General features: G+C 40.1%; 1 long non-coding RNA gene across 1 annotated transcript in view; it reads left to right on the forward strand.

Moving 5' to 3' along the window:
• LOC140737513 (uncharacterized) overlaps positions 1-17,064 on the forward strand; it is a 49,485-nt gene extending 32,421 nt beyond the window's left edge. The window contains exon 3 of the long non-coding RNA XR_012101180.1: positions 16,740-17,064. This is a non-coding gene — a long non-coding RNA (uncharacterized lncRNA). The remainder of the gene's footprint in view (positions 1-16,739) is intronic.
• The last annotated feature ends 607 nt before the right edge of the window (positions 17,065-17,671 follow it).

The raw sequence follows: 17,671 nt of genomic DNA on the forward strand, positions 1-17,671 counted from the left end.
GTCAAGTTGCTTATCCTAAAAAAGAAATAGAGTTAATGATTAGATGGAAACTCTTGTCTGGACCGGGAAAGAGAAGAAGTTAGTTTAGGGTTACAGAGAAAATAGTGATGAATTGTAGTGGACCATGGGAGTACCTCTGCAAAAGTGAGACGAGGGCTACTCAGGTGACTCCACTTTTTATGGAGTTATGTAACTAAATGAATAAACTTGATTTTTCCACATTGAATTCTATCTTCCATTACTTATCCACTGACTTTAACTGCCTATGGTCACTTCTACTCAAACTAGCAGGCCTCCTAACCTGGCATCTGCTACAAATCTGGATGTACAGCACTCTATTCAGTCCAGGTCAGTAATGACTGCGATGAAATGTTGAACTCCCTGCTTGAATTCCTGGATAATCCTAATCAGAAACAGGGATGCATTGGACCAATCAGAAATAGTTCTCCATACACTCCAACCTCTCTAATAAACCACCTAACCAAGTCTAATCTTGTTGAATTTGTTTTTCTGGACATATCAGAATGGTTGGAGTTGCTTCTCCATCCCATCACTTACTGTTGTCAATTTTGCAACTCAATCACAGTGCAGAGTTACTGAACTATCCAAGTATTGAAAATACTTCCCTAAAAAAATTAATTTGAATTCTATGTTTTGCATTTTCTGTACTTTTGTACATTCTTTTTAGAGATAAGCTTGGGAAAGTGGGTAGGTTTGTCAGAATAGCCTTCAGATATGTGCAGAATTTATGTTTTTGATCTAATTTCCAACAACTGCATATAGTCTACAGGGATTTAGCAATGCCTTTGACAAGGTTCCATGTGAAAGGCTGATGCAAAATATCAGAGACAATGGGATCCATTATAAATTGGCCATCCAAAGTTATTGTTATAATAGGAGACAAAGGGTAATGCAGGATGTCTGCTTTTGATATTGGAAGCCCATAATCAGTAGTGTACCACAGAGCTTCTTGGTAGAAGCATAACTGTTTGTCATATAAATTAATAATTTGTATACGAATGCAGGAAGTGTCATTAAAGCTCTGCAAATAACACAAATGTTGATGATGCTATTGCCAGTGATTAAAGTAGTCTTAAGTTACAGTAAAAAAAATTGTTTAGCTAATAAATTTAGTGAAGCAATGACAAAATTTAATCTTGTTAAGTATAAGGTATTGCAGTTTGAGAGATTAAAAAAAGGTAGAGCATACACAATGAATAATGCGGTCCTAGGGAGTATTGAAAAACAAAGGGAGAACAAAGTAATCTATTTATGTAGTTAAGATAATGATGAAGATAAATGGAAGCTGACCTCCTTTTGAATGTATCAGCACGGAAGTCATGATGCAATTTCATAAAACTTTGATTAGGCCACTGCAGGAGTATTGTATGTAGTTCTGGTTGCCACTTTATCGGATGGATGTGATCACACTAGAGAGGGTGTGAAGAAGATTTACCAGCATATGATCAGGGATAGAATGTTTTGATTATGAGGAAAGACTGGTTGTTTTATTTAATCAATTGGAGTTGAGAACCGATACAGTATTGGACTGTGGGAGGAAATCAGAGCATCCAGAGGAAACCCACATGCATATGGGAAGAAACATACAACCCTACTTACAGAGGCACCGCAATTGAATTCCAAACTCCAACCCCCTTTCCCCCCCCCCCAGTTGTAATAGCATTGTGTTAACCGCTGCACTACAATGGAGCCCTCTGATTTGTCTATTTGTCTGTCTGAACCTTTTACCCATTGATTCCTTTAGTGTCTATTAGCCATTGGTTTCAGCCTTGAGTATACTGAAATATTCACATTCTTCTGGGACAAGGAACTGCAAAGAGCAAGAGTCCTCTGATTAAAGCTGCTTCTCTCAACCTTAGAAATAAATGGCCAGGCCATTCGCATGACAGAGTTTCATACTTTGCTATTAGAAGAAACAACCCTGTTGCATCTACTGTGTAAATTTCAGCTATTAGTATCCTTTATGTGTATTGATTGCCTTGTTGAGATATCCTCCTTTTATGCCTTCTATCAGTTTTCCACTCTTGAAGGAAGCAGTCAGCAAGACATTCTACCTACTTACTGGCTATGATTACAATCTTTCTTTTCTGTGTTCAATATTAATCAGAGGTATATTTACATTTTATTTCCAGCTGGTGGAAAGATCAGTCTCAAAAGCATCAGTCTATTGCTTGCCATCTAAAGTCTGTTCTTTTGGCATTTTTCATCTTTAATTCTCTAATATTCATAGTCTTTTTTTAAATGGCAGAATTCTGCTGTCATTTTTCCACATCAATATGCAGGAGGTGATATTACTGAAGCTGGTCCTTCATGCACTTATGTCAGTGAAACAATGGTTTTCAGGAGCACTTCAACTTGCTGTGTGGACTGAACAAGATGCAGAACTAAATTTAACAGTCTCTCTTCCCCAAGTGAGGAACCTTGCTTCAAGGCTTTAGCACCATTTAATTGGACTGTGCCCTCTTCCACTTCTCCTCCTTCTCCTACTCTACTCTCCATTAGCAAGAGATATTTGCCTTACAGACAAATGCATTGTTTACAGATTTGGGCCTGCTGGACTGTAGTGACCCAATCACAGAAAAGAATTAGAATTTATCACTATTGGCTGCAGGGATTCTTATAACAAAAGGAAAACTTTCATTCAGGGAGCATTTGCCACATCTCTATCAGGATGTTCCAAAGTGTCATACGTTTTGTATCGTACCCTGATAATATAGGAAAGACAGCATTCAGGCAGCATCTTTGGACTTTGTGGGCAGCTAAGGAAGAAATTATGGAGACCATTGCAGAGATAATCACATGACTTATAGCCATAGGTGAAATTCTGGAAGACTGGAGGGTGACAAATATTGTACTACTCTTTAAGAAGGGCACCAAAGACAAGCTAGGGAACTATAGAGAGGAAAGCCTGATTTTAATGATGAGGAAGTTCAAGGGGATTCTGAGAAACAGGATCTACTGGCATTGAGGTGGACAAGGATTAATTATAAACAGTCAGCATGGTTTGTTTATGGGAAAATGAATTTTACAAATGCCCAGAATGCCTTCAAAACCATGGAGATGCACATCAACTTCAGGAGAAATACATCTTCTCTCCATCCACACATTACGGTTCATCCCATTTCAACATTCTGGTTCTTGGACATCATTATTTCACAGGACCTCCTTCATTAACAAAAAGGCTCATCAGAGATCATTGGCTGCAGTCTACCATCACTGAAAGACTAGGATGTGTCCAGGACATAGAAGTGGACAGGAAAAAATCTTTACAGATACTACCCACCCTGCAAACTGCCTTTCCAAAAGCTCTCTTCTGGAAAGCACTATAGAACTATTAAAGCAAAAACTTCATGCCATCTTTAAAGGTTCTTCCCCAGGCAGTTAATCTGAGCAATTTTACTAGTAACCCTCCACCCCCATCTATTTATTAACCCTGTCACTGCACTTCACTGGAGACACTTTAAACCACTTTTTCTAATGTTGTTTACATTGGAAATACATGTTGGTATTTATAAACCTGTATTTATGCACATTTTACTTAATATCTGTCCTTTAACCTCTCACTTTATTTTTATGTAATTATTTTTCTTCATAGTTCTTAAATGTCATTGTTTTTGTTGCATGCTGCACCCTGAACAACACACCACAACAAAACCCAAAGACGTGTAATTCATTTTGAATTCTAAAATTAATTAAAATCTGTAACAGATATTTGAAGAGGTAACCAAGAGGATTGATGAGGGCAAGCAATGGATGTTTTCTTTATGTATTTTAGCAGGATCTTTGACAAGGATGATCTCTGACAAGCAGGCTTTTTCCGCTGAGTCTAGGGGAGAAAAAAAAACAGAGGACATGGGTTAAGGGTGTAGGGGGAGAAGTTTAAAGGGAACATTGGGAGGGCTTCTTCATACAGAGAGTGCTGGGAGTACGGAATGAGCTGCCAGATGAAGTTGTAAATGCGGACTCACTTTTAACATTTAAGAAAACCTTGGACAGGTACATGGAGGAGAGGTGTATGGAGGGATATGGTCCAGGTGCAGGTCAGTGGGACTAGGCAGAAAAATGGTTCAGCACAGCCAAGAAGGGCCAAAAGGCCTGTTTCTGTGCTACAATGTTCTATGGTTCTATAGGCCCATAAAGAAAACTAGCCTGGGAGGTTAGAACTCATGGAATCTAGATGGAGCAAGCTAAGTAGATTCATAAGTGGCCTGATGGCAAGAAGCAGAGGGTGATGGAGGGAGGTTGCTTTTCAAACTGGAGGCCTGTGACCAGTGGTGTGCTATTGGGATTAGTGCTCAACCAGTTGTGTGTTGTTTCTATAAACTGTTTGGATAATAATGTACAAGACAGTAAGTACTTCCATTTTTCCCATGGTTAGTAAATCCTTCCCTTTCTCCTATGGTCCACTCTCCTTTCCTATCAGATTCTTTCTTCTCCAGCCCTTTATCTTCCCAACCCACCTCGCTTCACCTATCACCTTCTAGCTATCCTTCTTCCCCTCCCCCCCCCCAGCTTTTTATTCTTCCCCCTTCCTTTTCAGTTCTGAAGAATGGTCTTGGCTCAAAATGTTGACTATTTATTCATTTCCTTAGATGCTGCCTAACCTCCTGAGTTCCTCAGAATTTTTTGTGTGTTGCTATGGTTAGTAAGATTGCAGATGACACTAAAATAGATGGCATAGTAGAGAACAAACAAGGTTATAAAAGTTACAGGAGCATCTTGATTATCTAGGTAAGTAGACTGAGCAATGTGAAGTAATGTTCAAAGCATCTTAGTCACATATGTTGCAACTTGGGAAGTCAAATCAAGGTAGGTCTTCATAATGAATGGTAGGGCCCTGGGGAGTGTTGTAGCATAAGTGCATGCTCCCTGACATCAATGGAAAAGAAGGCTTTTAGCAAACCAGTTTTCATTAGTTGGAATATTAAGTATAAAGTTGCAGTTGTACAAGATGTTTGTGAGGCTGCACCTGAAGTATTTTGCACAATTTTGATTACCGGGCATTAGAAAAGCTGTCACCAAGCTAGAAAGAGCCAAAGAAGATTTGTGAGAATATTGCAAGGACTCAAGGGCCCAAGTTTTAGGGCGAAGTTTGACAGATTAGGATTTTTGTTATTGGAGAGTGGGAGACTAAGTAATGTCCTCAAAAGAGGTGTATAACCTCAAAAGGGGCAAAGATAGGGTAAATGCACTCAGTATTTTCTCCAGGAAAATGGAATTAACAAAACTGAAGACAAAGGTTTAAAGTGAAAAGGGAAAGGGAGGAGAAATGTCTTCACACAGAGGATGGTGTGTATATGGAACAAGCTGCCAAAGAGAGTGATTGAGGCAGGTTCAATAACCGTATTTTAAGACATATGGACAGTTTCATAAAGAAATGTTCAGGGGCACATGGGTCAAATGTGGACCAATGGGACTAGCTTAGATGGGCACCTTTGTCAGCATGGACAAGTTGGACAAAGGAGCCTCTTTCTGTTCTGGGATATTCAATGACTCCGTGACTTTGAGGAAGATTAAGTAATATTATAATAGGTAGGTAGTCTGATTTAGTGATGCCAACTGAGGACTACATTAGTAATCTGTAATCTTCTTCAGAATATATCTTTAAAAGGGGACTTAACTCTACATATCATTGAAAATGAGATATCTTCAAGAGTACAAGAACACAATAAATTAGGAGCAGCAGTCGACCACTAGACTCCTCAAGCCATTCAATATTATCGTGGATGATCTATACTGGCCTCAGCTCCAGTTTCACATAATCCTCAATTGTTCATATATTTGCCTGTCTCTAACTTAAATATATCTAATGATCTAGCCTCCAACACCATTGGGAACAAAGAATTCCAGAGGCTCACCACCCTAGGAGAGAAGGAATTTTCTCATAGGGCAGTGACCCTTATGAAACCCTTACTTTGTAATTATGTCTCCTTGTTTATCACTCTCCTGTTCCTGATTGATTAATATTGATTAGCAATGCATTGATTACACCTTGAATCCACAGCCTGCTGTGATATGAAGAATGCTGCCAAGTCATGTCTTACAGGTAAAGCTTTGTGGTTTTCTGCTGACCCCAAGCCTGCAGTTGTACTCTGTATGGTAAGCTGATGAGAACTTGAAATGTAAACTACCAATGCTTAGAAGTTTAGCTTCAGGCATGTATTTCAAGTATTTGCAATAAAATAGCCACTTATGAAACTCGAAGCAAAAATCCCACCTTTTTATATGTGATAGCACCAAGTACCATATGAACATAAGGATCATACGGTAAACAGGTCAGTATCAGTACCTATCCATCTGCACACCAGGCTAGTAGTGAACAGCTCTGCATATGGACTAGGGTTAGTTATCCTAGGACATCCAGTGACCTGTAGCATTAGAGCATCATTATATTGAGAAAGGCAGTCACTCATAATTCCTTCACCTTCATACCATTGGCTCCTCTAATAAACACATATGCCAAAACATCCAAACTTGTGGTTCCTCTCTTACTGAGCAGGATTCCTTTTGCAACAATACATCAGCATTCCTGTAGAACTATCCTATCTTCTGACAGCATGAATTTAGCTCACATTCCTTATTACCGAGTGAACAATCCAATGCTTAGTGAATCTGGCTTCACTATAATAGGAAGAACCAACATCAAGAGATCAGAGATAAATGTCATATAAGATTTCTGCCTTTGATAAAATATCACTGCCATGTTATCACTGTATTAACTTCTCTGACACCTCCTTCTTAAAATCCTAAAGGTCAGTAGGATTATGAGGCCTTACCTTCCATGTCCATATTTGTAGCCAAATGAAATCTTGCCCTTTTGTCCACCCAGATCCTGCCTTAGGTCACATTACAATGTGATGAGCATCTTGCTCTCTTCAAACTTCACTTGCAGCATCTGACACCCCTGTGATATCTGTCACAGAGGCCGACATGAGAACATCTTTTCAAGAGGTTGCAGTCAGATATTCCAAGCTGCTCCTGTGATGAAGTGCATTGAGAGGTTGGTCATGGCTAGAATTAACACGTACCTAAGCAAGGACCTGGACCAGCTGCAATTTACCTATCACCACAATAGGTCAATAGGGGATGTAATCTCACAGGCTCTCCACTGGTCCATAGACCCCCTGGACATCAGCAATACCTACTGCAGTTTATAGATTAAAACTCAGCATTCAACACCATCATCCTCTCAGTACTAATCAACAAGAATCACATTCTGGGCCTCTGTACTTCCCTCTGAGATTGGTTTGTTGACTTCCTCAAGTCTGTGTAGATCAGAAATAACATTTCCTCCTCAGTGACAATCAACACAGGTGCACACATCTCAAGGATGCGTGCTGCACTCACGACAGTGTGGCTAGGCAGAGCTCTAAATCCATCTATAAATTAACTGATGACACGGCTATTATTGGGAGAATCTCAGAGGCCAATGAGATGGCAGCAGGAGTGATATAGTTCAGTTGGTTGAGTGGTGTAGCAAAAACAATCTTGCACTCAATGTCAGTAAGACCAAGGAAATTATTGTGGACTTCAGGAAAGAGAAGGTGAGGGAAAACACCTCAGTCCTCATTGAAGGATAAGCAGTGGAAAGGGTGAGAAGTTTTAAGTTCCTCAGTGTCAACATCTCTGAAGATCTATCCTGGGCCCAACATATTGATGTAATTACAAAGAAGGAACACCAGCAGCTGTATTTAATGGTAAGCAGGCATTCAATTCAACATCGAATGCATCCTGGATGCTGTCTCTCTAAGAGCCCCTGAGAGAAATTTGTATTGGAAGAATTCAATTTTGATATTTACTTCATTCATCTGTTCCCATTTTTTTGTTTAAATCTTTCTTTCCACTTGCCATTAGCCTAGTAGGTACTGAACATTCTTCTCGGATCAACAGACAGAGACTTCTTATATTGAACAAAATAGAAACTGCCGTACATTTCATGACCAAATGTTATATTAAAAAGGAAGAAGTTTCATATATAGATCTTTACAAATCCTCTGGATGTCCTAAGGCTTCATAGGCAATGATTTATTTTGGAAGTGTTGTCCTGTAATGTCAGTAAGGGTAAGTATTTTTAGCCTTGATGCAGTGCTTGGAGCACTAAAATGATGAAAATAGATTGAAGTGCCTTTTCAGTTCACTGCGGATAGATTTGTAATGGACATTTTAACCTAATGCGAGAGGCAGGAAACCTGCAGCATCAAATTCTTTATTATGCATCATTGTGGAAAGCAAAATTGGTAAAAGCAGTGTAAAAGCACCTGATACTGTCACTTTCCGGTCAAATGGAAAAAGGTACTATTACCCCTAAGCCATATGGGCATTTCTGAACAACTCTGAAGACATACAGTAGTATTTCTTGCACATGGAAAATATTACTGCTGACTGTTACGTTTTCACATATATTCTGATCCTTATGGGTTGCTGTCAAGCTTCCGGTGTGTTATGTACTGAGCGTAATACATAAGAACATAAGAAATAGGAGCAGGAGTCGGCCATCTGGCCCATCAAGCCTGCTCCATCATTCAATAAGATCATAGCTGATCTGGCCATGGACTCATCTCCACCTACCTGCCTTTTCCCCATAACCTCTAATTCCCCTACTATGCAAAAAAATCCAACCTTGTCTTAAATATATTTACTGAGGTAGCCTTCACTGCTTAATTGGGCAGAGAATTACAGATTTACCACTCTCTGGGAAGAGCAGTTCCTCCTCATCTCCGTCCTAAATCCACTCCCCTGAATTTTGAGGCTATGTACGCTAGTTCAAGTCTCACCTACCAGTGGAAACAACTTCCCTGTCTCTATCCTGTCTACCCTTTTTGTCTTTTTATGTTTCTATACGATCTCTCATTCTTCTGAATTCCAGCGAGTACAGTCTCAGGCGGCTCAATCTCTCCTCATAGTCTAACTCTCTCATATCTGAAATCAACCTGGTAAACCTCCTCTGCACCGCCTCCAAAGCCAGTATATCCTTCCTCAAGTAAGGAGACCAGAACTGCATACAGTACTCCAGGTGTGTTCTCACAAGTGCCCTGTACAGTTGCAGCATAAGCTCCTTGGTCTTAAATTCAATACCCCTAACAAAGAAGGCCAACATTCCATTTGCCTTTTTGATAGCACGTGAAATGAGAAAGGACAATCTGGTAGCTGACTTATAAACAAAATAAATGACTACACGTTTGTTCCTCGCCTCTCCATCTCTTGTGTGTGTTATTCGTAGCCACCCGGCTTCCCAGTATCACAAGCATAACAAGTGATGATGAGCTGACAAGTCTTCATGGGATATTTATTGTTTTGTTCTCTTTGGCAAGAAAAGTCTGTGTGTGATGCTGGCTGCGTAATGTGGGTGAGGAAAATAAAAACAGCCATAGGAAGTGTGGTGAGTGAAGAATCTGAGGGGAGAGAATGAGAATAGGACAGATAAATAAATCAAATAAGAGTGGGAGAGAGAGATGGACAAGTGTATTTAACTGTTCTGGAATGTGATTGTATTTGAAAATGGCGACAATATTTGGAAGCATGGCGGCAGTATAACAAAATGACAGAGCAATGGAGTTCATATACTGAAAAATTATAATACGTTGCACTGACAAGTGAAATTTCAGATGATATTAATATTCCAACTTTTCTGTGTATTCAATGTTTAATATATTACGCAGTCTATTGCCATCTGCTAAGCCTGGCAATAAGCCTTAAGGACGTACCTAAAGTCTTAAAGGACCACTATCTTTGATTATTGTTGAGAAGTTTAGATTTCATAAACGGATTCCAGAGGGAAGCAAATCTATTTCACAGTTTGTGCGGCGCAGAAGCAATTGGTTCTGAACATTGATTTTGGGAAGTCATTGAATGACACACTACGTGATAGACTTGTATCTGCTTTGTGTAGAAAGGCAATTCAGAAATGTCTACTTACAGAACAAAAACTAACATTACAGAAGGCAATTGAATTTTGTAAATTTATGGAGATGGCAATTAAAATAGCGTAGCTATTAAGTCCATCTTCCCATGTTCATAAAGTTTTCACTGACTTTAAGAATAAGACAACTACTGACAATCAATGTTACCATTGAGACAAACCTGGGCATTCAGCAAAAGAATGCTGGTATAAGGATTTGTATTACCAAAGGCTCTGGCAAAAAGGGATATCTTTAATGAATCTGTAAAAGGAAAAATACGCTGTCAACCAAAAACACTGCAACAAGGAAAAAAAATGACTTTTGGAAAAACAAAAAGAAACACGTGAACAAGATGGAGCACACTGGGGATGAACTGAGTGACACTCACTCTGTGATTGAAGAAGCTTTACATGTTTTCTCTGTTACAAGATACAAAGATAGCTATTGGATGACCCTTTGGTTTGATAGGGTCATAGTGAGGCTGCGGCAGCTGCATTATCACTGGTGTCAGAGATAGTTTACAAGGAGTAAATGCAATATCGCACCTTAGAATGGGCAAGGTTGATATCAAAGACTTACACTGGTGAGTTTGTATCAATGGGGGAATAGTACCTGTTACTGTGGAGATTAACAAACAGATAAAGAAACTTCCACTGGACATTGTTAAAGGTAATCATTGCTATTTAATTATATTTGCATTTGCACAGTTTGTTTACAGTTAACAGTTCCTGATGTTTAAAGCTATTTTTCTATAGATTTATTAAGTATGCCCGCAGATGAAGAATCTCAGGGTTGTATGTGGTGACATGTATATATTCTGACGATAAATTAAACTTTGAACACTGCTTCTGTTCTGCTCGTGATTGGAGCAGCTCAAACTCAACTGACGTAGAGTGTACTTGATTGGTGGGAACACTGGCATCAACTTGGTTCCTGCGTTGTTTCAGTCCGTAATGGACGAGAGCCTGAATGTGTTGACGGGGAGCAATGCTATCTGGATGATTTGCTCGTTACTGGGAGAAATGAGTGTGAACACCTATAAAACTTGGGTGCTACACTACAAAGACTCAAATAAAATGGCCTAAGGGTCCGGAAGAACAACTGTGAGCTCTTTCAGTCTCTGATTGAATATTCGGACTATATGTCCAATGACTCAGGGCTTCACAAGGCACCATCGAAGGTGAAGGCAACAGTGGAGACTCTATCACCACAGAATGTTAGTCTATTAAGATCTTTCTTAGGACTACTAACATATAATGCAAACTGGGCTAGCATGCTGAAACCACTTTATGAGTTTTTAAATAAATCAGAACACAGGCAGAGGACAGATCACTGTGAAGAGGCTTTTTAAAGGGGCAAAATGGTGTTGTCATGATCTAAATTGAGCTGGAAACACTCTCAATTGTCTTTGAGAATTCCCTCAATTCCTCTTTGGTCTATTCATTTTATTGAATTTATTGAGTATGCCCACAAGAAAATGAATCTCAGGATTGTATATGGTGACATATATGTACTTTGATAATAAATTTACTTTTGAACTTTTTTTTCCAATGTTTGGTCGACAATTTACACTACTGACAGATCACCACCCCTTGTTATCAATTTTTAGTCCACATGCAGGCATTCTTTCCCTGGCTGCTAGACGAATGCAGTGTTGGGCTCTGTTACTATCTGCATATAAGTATCAGTACAGGAGGTCCAAGCACAATGTCCGTGCTGCCCAGATTTCCCTTAGCTGTTAGAGCACCAGAGCAATCCCCAAGTGATATCTTTTACTTCAAGAAAGTGCCTACACCTCCAATAACAATGTGTGCAGATCACACTACCTAAAGTGGTGAACATGGTAACTCACAAATGAAAAAAAGAGCCAACCATATAATAGAAGAAGCTCACAGTCCAAGCAAGATGTTCACTATGTGGCTACTATGTTGTCCTTCCTCCACTATTAAGAAAGTAAATGCTTGACAAGCTACATGCAGGACACTGCAGCGTAGTATGCATGAAAGAAGTCACACACAGCTACATCTGGTAGCCAGGAATGGATGTAACCATTGAAGAGAAGGCCAAAGTGCAGTACAGAAGTTTCAAAGCAGGAGAGAAATTACTTGCCCAGAACTACATCTCTGGAACAAAATTAATAATGATTACACAAACTGGTCCTGTGTCATACACAGTGAAAACTAGCAACCACAACATCTGGAGAAGGAATGTTGATCAGCAGTTGCTCACTTCTGAGGCTACTGAAAACCAACACACACTGAGCACTCCAGATCCATTTACAGAAATGGTACGGGTTTCTGTGATGACCACAGAATCTCCTCTAAGATCAAATTACACAGCCAATGCTCCCCCATTACCTGTGCTTTCTGAGGTGTCCCATACTGACAATGCAGTTCCCAAGCTAAGATCTATGTATACATAAAACACCAAGAGATAATGTGATTTTGGCATCATCTCCAGGTCATTGGTACCGTCACAGGAACAGGCTGCCTCCAGATAGAATCTCTAGTAAAGTTACAAACCCTCAGCAGATGGGGCAGAAAAATCTGGAAATAGAGGCAGTCTACACTCTTTCCTTTGTTATGAGTCTCCCCAAAGATTACAACACAACAACCATAACTACCTCAGCATGCATGTATGAACTGAACTGAACTGAACTTTATACTTTTCTATGACAATTCATTTACCCCTAGACATCGATAGAGCTTGTTTGCTATTGCTTATTATTTTTCCTACACTTTTAGGTTTATTACTGCTAACTTGTGTTATATGGTAATTTGCATTTTTGTTACTGTATGGTGTAGTTTACATATAAACACCTCTAGTTTTGGTACCACCAGACTCCAACGGATACTTCTGTCTTTGCTGGTCTGACACCCAGTTATGGGGTATGTAACAAATTGGGGGCTCATCTGGGATTTGATTACCAAATTGTGGGGCCAGTGAATCGGGATAGAAGTCCCTTATCTGAAATGGTTGCACAGATAACCAGACAGGAAACCAGCAGAGATAGAAATTGACACATTTTTAAAAGACCCGACTTTGGGGGCATTACAGGATGCCAGGAAGGTGGAATTGGTAAGCGTTGCAAAATGATTAAATCTCTCGGCGGTGAAATCATCAATGAGAAAGTTGGATATACAGAGGGCAATAGCTGTGCATTATGTATCGAGGGTGTGTTCACGTCGGATGCATTGGACCTGTTCCCTCAGAGGAAACCAGCTGAGGGTGAGGTTCAGTTACAGATAGAAAGATTAAGGTTGGCTGCGGAGAAGGAGAAAAGGGAGCATTAGCTCCAGATAAAGGAGATAGTAGCTGCAAAGCAGAGAGAAGAAGCTGCAAGGTAGAGAAAAGAAGCTGATAGGCAGAGGGAGGAAAGAGAGAAAGAGAGGCAGCATGAGCTGGAAATGGAGAAGTTAAAGGCATCACAGGGAAGAGACCAGGCAGCGGACCCAAATAAGGGGTTCAAGATTGGTCAGGAGATCTAGTTGGTACCTCCATTTGAGGAGATGGATGTCGATAAGTACTTCCTCCTTTTTGAGAAAGTGGCTGTGAACCAGAACTGCCCTAAGGGGAAATGGGCTGTTCTGTTACAGAGCGTACTTAGGGGGAAGGCTCAGCAAGCGTATTCGGCATTGTCTATGGATGAGTCTAAGAATTATGATGAAGTAAAAAGGGCTGTATTGAGGAGTTATGAGTTGGAGCCAGAGGCATACCGGCAGAAGTTCCGGAACTTGAGAAAGCCATGGAACCACACGTATTTAGAGTTTGCCCGTGAGATGCAAATCTATTGGGATCAGTGGTGTGCCTCAAAAGGGGTCAATGGAAATTTTGATAAGCTGCAACAGATGATGCTCATGGAGCAATTTAAAAGTTGTGTCCCTGAGAGTATGAAGACTTACTTGGACGAGAAGGAGACAGAGACTCTGTCTGTGACTGCCAAGTTAGCAGATGAGTATGCCTTAACCCACAAGACAAAGTTTTCCTCAAATAAGAGCTACCAGAGAGGCAGTAGGGACAGCAGAGAAAGCCCACTGGCTAAGGTACAGAATAAGCTGGGAGCTAGTGGAAAAGGTAATGAGGAGGAAAAAAGGGCTGGCAGGAAGGTTCCTAGCTTTACGTGTTATAATTGTGAGAAAGCTGGTCATGTAGCATCTAAGTGCTTTGCTCCGAAGAAAGAGACAGGAAAAGGGGAAATAGCAATCCTGACTGGTTGTACTGAGTCGGTCAACAGATCAATGAGGAAGACAAAGTTAAATAGAGCCCAAGAGGGGCATAAGAAGTTTATCTCGGAAGGGACGGTGTCTGTTAAGGAAGGAGAAACCCCAGTTCCAGACTTTATAAAGGAACTGAGTCGTGATGAGGAGCTTGTGGCATTGAAAGAATCAGCTCTTTCTGAAGTAGAGATTGATAAGGAACCAGGGAGATACTATCTGGAGGAGGGAGTGTTAATGAGGAAGTGGAGGCCGACCACAGTGCCAGTCAATGAGGACTAGGTGGTGGTACACCAGGTGGTGGTTCTGAAGGTTTATCGGGATGAAATTTTGAACCTGGTTCATAAGATATCCCTAGGTGGACACTTGGGAGTGAGGAAGGAGGTTATGGAGGTACAGAGTAAAGATGAGAAACAGATGGGGCAGTTAGAAGGTCCAGGGGTGGACACAGATGATCTGTCTGGCTTGACAGAGCTGTTTTCAGTTGAAGAAGTTAAGTGTGTTCCCGATGATGTAAGAGCAGTCCTAGATGAAAAGGATGCTGCTACCTTGAGGGAGTCTGCTGGGTTAGCAGACGAGGTTGTTTTAACCCGCACGGTTGAGTTTACTCCAAAGGGGAGTTGCCCAGAGAGTAACTGGGAGGATCAGGGGAACTTAGAATTTGAAAAGGGGACTGGTATTGAAAGCCTAGGAAAGACAGATGTCCCATTTGCTTGTGTGAAGGATGTGGAGTCACAGGGTACTGGACATAGTGTTGAAGCTCAGAAAAAGTCTGAGGTATCTGATTTAGTTAAAAAGGAATGCAGTCTTTTTGGGTCAGATGGACTTGGTTCAGTGATGAAAGGGTTAATCTTGGCACCGGGAGAAAGTGAGAATTCTCAGTCACTTGTGTTAAAAGTTAGTGAAGAGATGAAAGCTGGTGATGTGAATATTATTGAAGGAAAAGGGAGAAGTATTGTTCCTAAACTTTTGAATAAAAAAAATTAAAGTCTGGATTGGTTTTAGAAGTAGTAATCATGTTGAAGGGACAGTGGTTTGTTAACAAGGTGCCTGTGAGTCAATTACAGTTTGTTTTGGAATTTAAGGATAAACAACTTGATGTTGTTCAAGTATGTGATTTGGAGAGCCAGAACTTGAAGTGTTGTTTTGATCAAGAGGGATCACCTGCAGATGTTAAACGAGAAACTAATAGAATTAAAGATCCTGAAGATAAAATTAATGACCTGCTTAAAATTAATGAGTGGTTTGAAAATTCAGCAAATGGGCTTAGTTTGGAAAACACTGGTGATAAGCTAGCTCCTGTGAAAGGATCTGTGAAGGCCTATTCCATGCTGATGAGCACGCTAACCACGTGAGAGTTAAGTGGAAAAGAGGCAAGGGTTGACCAAATGCCACTTTGAATAACAGGATCTGGTTTTGCGGGAATTTGATTTTTTTTGAACAAAGCATGTGAATAATAAAGACAACATCATGAAATATTGAATGTTAAGTTTAAAAGTAAAATAGAGATTAGTATTTGCACAAACTTCTGTAATTTACCACAGTATAATCACACATGTATTGGTTCACACTTTGTAATATGCACCTAAGCTAAGAATACAACCCCTTGGTGTTCTTGGCTAACATGAAAAATAAAAATAGGAGGTTATTAAGTTGGAGTCTGTTGCTACAAGAACTCGATATTAAAATACACCATGTAAAGGGGAGTGATAATGTAATGGCTGATTGGTTATCCAGATGTTAATTTGAAAGTGTATCTGTATTATATTTTTTGTAGTTAAGTCCACTTCTGTATTTTGTTAAACTCTGTAAACACTGTACTTCAGTAATATGCTTTATTAGTTAATTTTCACCCTGGTGAAAATTCCCAGAAGGATGGGGGTGTTATGAGTGATGAACAGACCTGATGGACAATGGGGTGCAGAGTGACCGCAATGATGCGACGGAATAAGAAAGCAATAGAATGTTTGCCTGCTGCAGCTGTTACATCTCACTCACTCTCTCTCCAACAATTACAACACAACAACCATAACCACCTCAGCACGCATGTATGAACTGAACTGAACTTTATACTTTTCTATGACAATTCATTTACCCCTAGACATCGATAGAGCTTGTTTACTATTGCTTATAATTTTTCCTACACTTTTAGGTTTATTACTCCTAACTTGTGTTATATGGTAATTTGCATTTTTGATACTGTATTGTGTAGTTTACTAATAAACACCTTTAGTTTTGGTACCAACAGACTCCAACGGATACTTCTGTCTTTGCTGGTCTGACACCCAGTTATGGGGTACGTAACACCTTAGTTCAAAACAATAGTTTTTGTTGGTTGGCGAAATTTGTTAATTACTCCATTAGACCAGTAGTTAATAGAGCAATAGTTTGTCTGTGTATTTGGGAAGGGGGGGGAAGCATTTAATATAAGGGGGGGAAAGGGATATGTAATATATTCATGTGCATTTTGACCCTTACAGGTTGCTCTCCATTTTCCTTGTGTGTTACGTATTGAACACAATGTGAATCGGTATTCTGTGTAGATGACTTATAAGCAAAATAAATGGCTTCATACTTATTCCTCATCTCTCCGTCTCTCCTGTAGGTTACTCATGGCCACCGGATTCCCAGTACCACAAGCATAACACTGACAGTGCAACTAAGGCAAATACATTCTGAATCTACAGCTGGTTCTTTTACTGTTACAGTTTCAGTGAGGCTAATAACTAATTTATCAGTAATTGTATGTAAACAGAATTGTAAATTAATTTGAGGTACAGATTCACAGACATGCGGGGTTTCAGAAATGGAAACACTCAAACTATTTTGTGGTATGTGTGAAAGTTCCAATCACTGTGTTTGAGCAGTTGAAAGGACCTAAACATTGTAGAAATATTAGCCTTCTCCATCACACTTTCTATGTTTCTATCATGGTAAATGTTAATTGCTCCTAATCTGCCACTCCGGCGGTGAGAATTCAATAAATACTGAGCCTTATTCCTTCAAGCTTCAGCATTACTTTTAAGAACCATAGAAGACTACAGCACAGTACAGGCCCTTCAACCCTCCATGTTGTGCTGACCCATATAATCCTAAAAAAAAAGTACTAAACCCACACTACCCCATAACCCTCCATTTTTCTTTCATCCATGTGCCTGTCCAAGAGGCTCTTAAATACCCCTAATGTTTTAGCCTTCACCACCATCCCTGGCAAGTCATTCCAGGCACATAACCCTCTGTGTAAAAAACTTACCCCTGATGTCCCCCCCAAACTTCCCTCCCTTAATTTTGTACATATGCCCTCTGGTTTTGGTATTGGTGCCCTGGGAAACAGGTACTGACTATCCACCCTATCTATGCCTCTCATAATCTTGTAGACCTCTATCAAGTCCCCTCTCATTCTTCTATGCTCCAAAAAGAAAAGTCCCAGCTCTGCTAACCTTGCTTCATATGACTTGTTCTCCAAACCAGGCAACACCCTGGTAAATCTCCTCTGCACCCTCTCCATAGCTTCCACATCCTTCCTATAATGAGGTG

Source organism: Hemitrygon akajei, chromosome 13 (genome assembly GCF_048418815.1).
Source record: "Hemitrygon akajei chromosome 13, sHemAka1.3, whole genome shotgun sequence".
Taxonomy (NCBI): Eukaryota; Metazoa; Chordata; class Chondrichthyes; order Myliobatiformes; family Dasyatidae; genus Hemitrygon; species Hemitrygon akajei.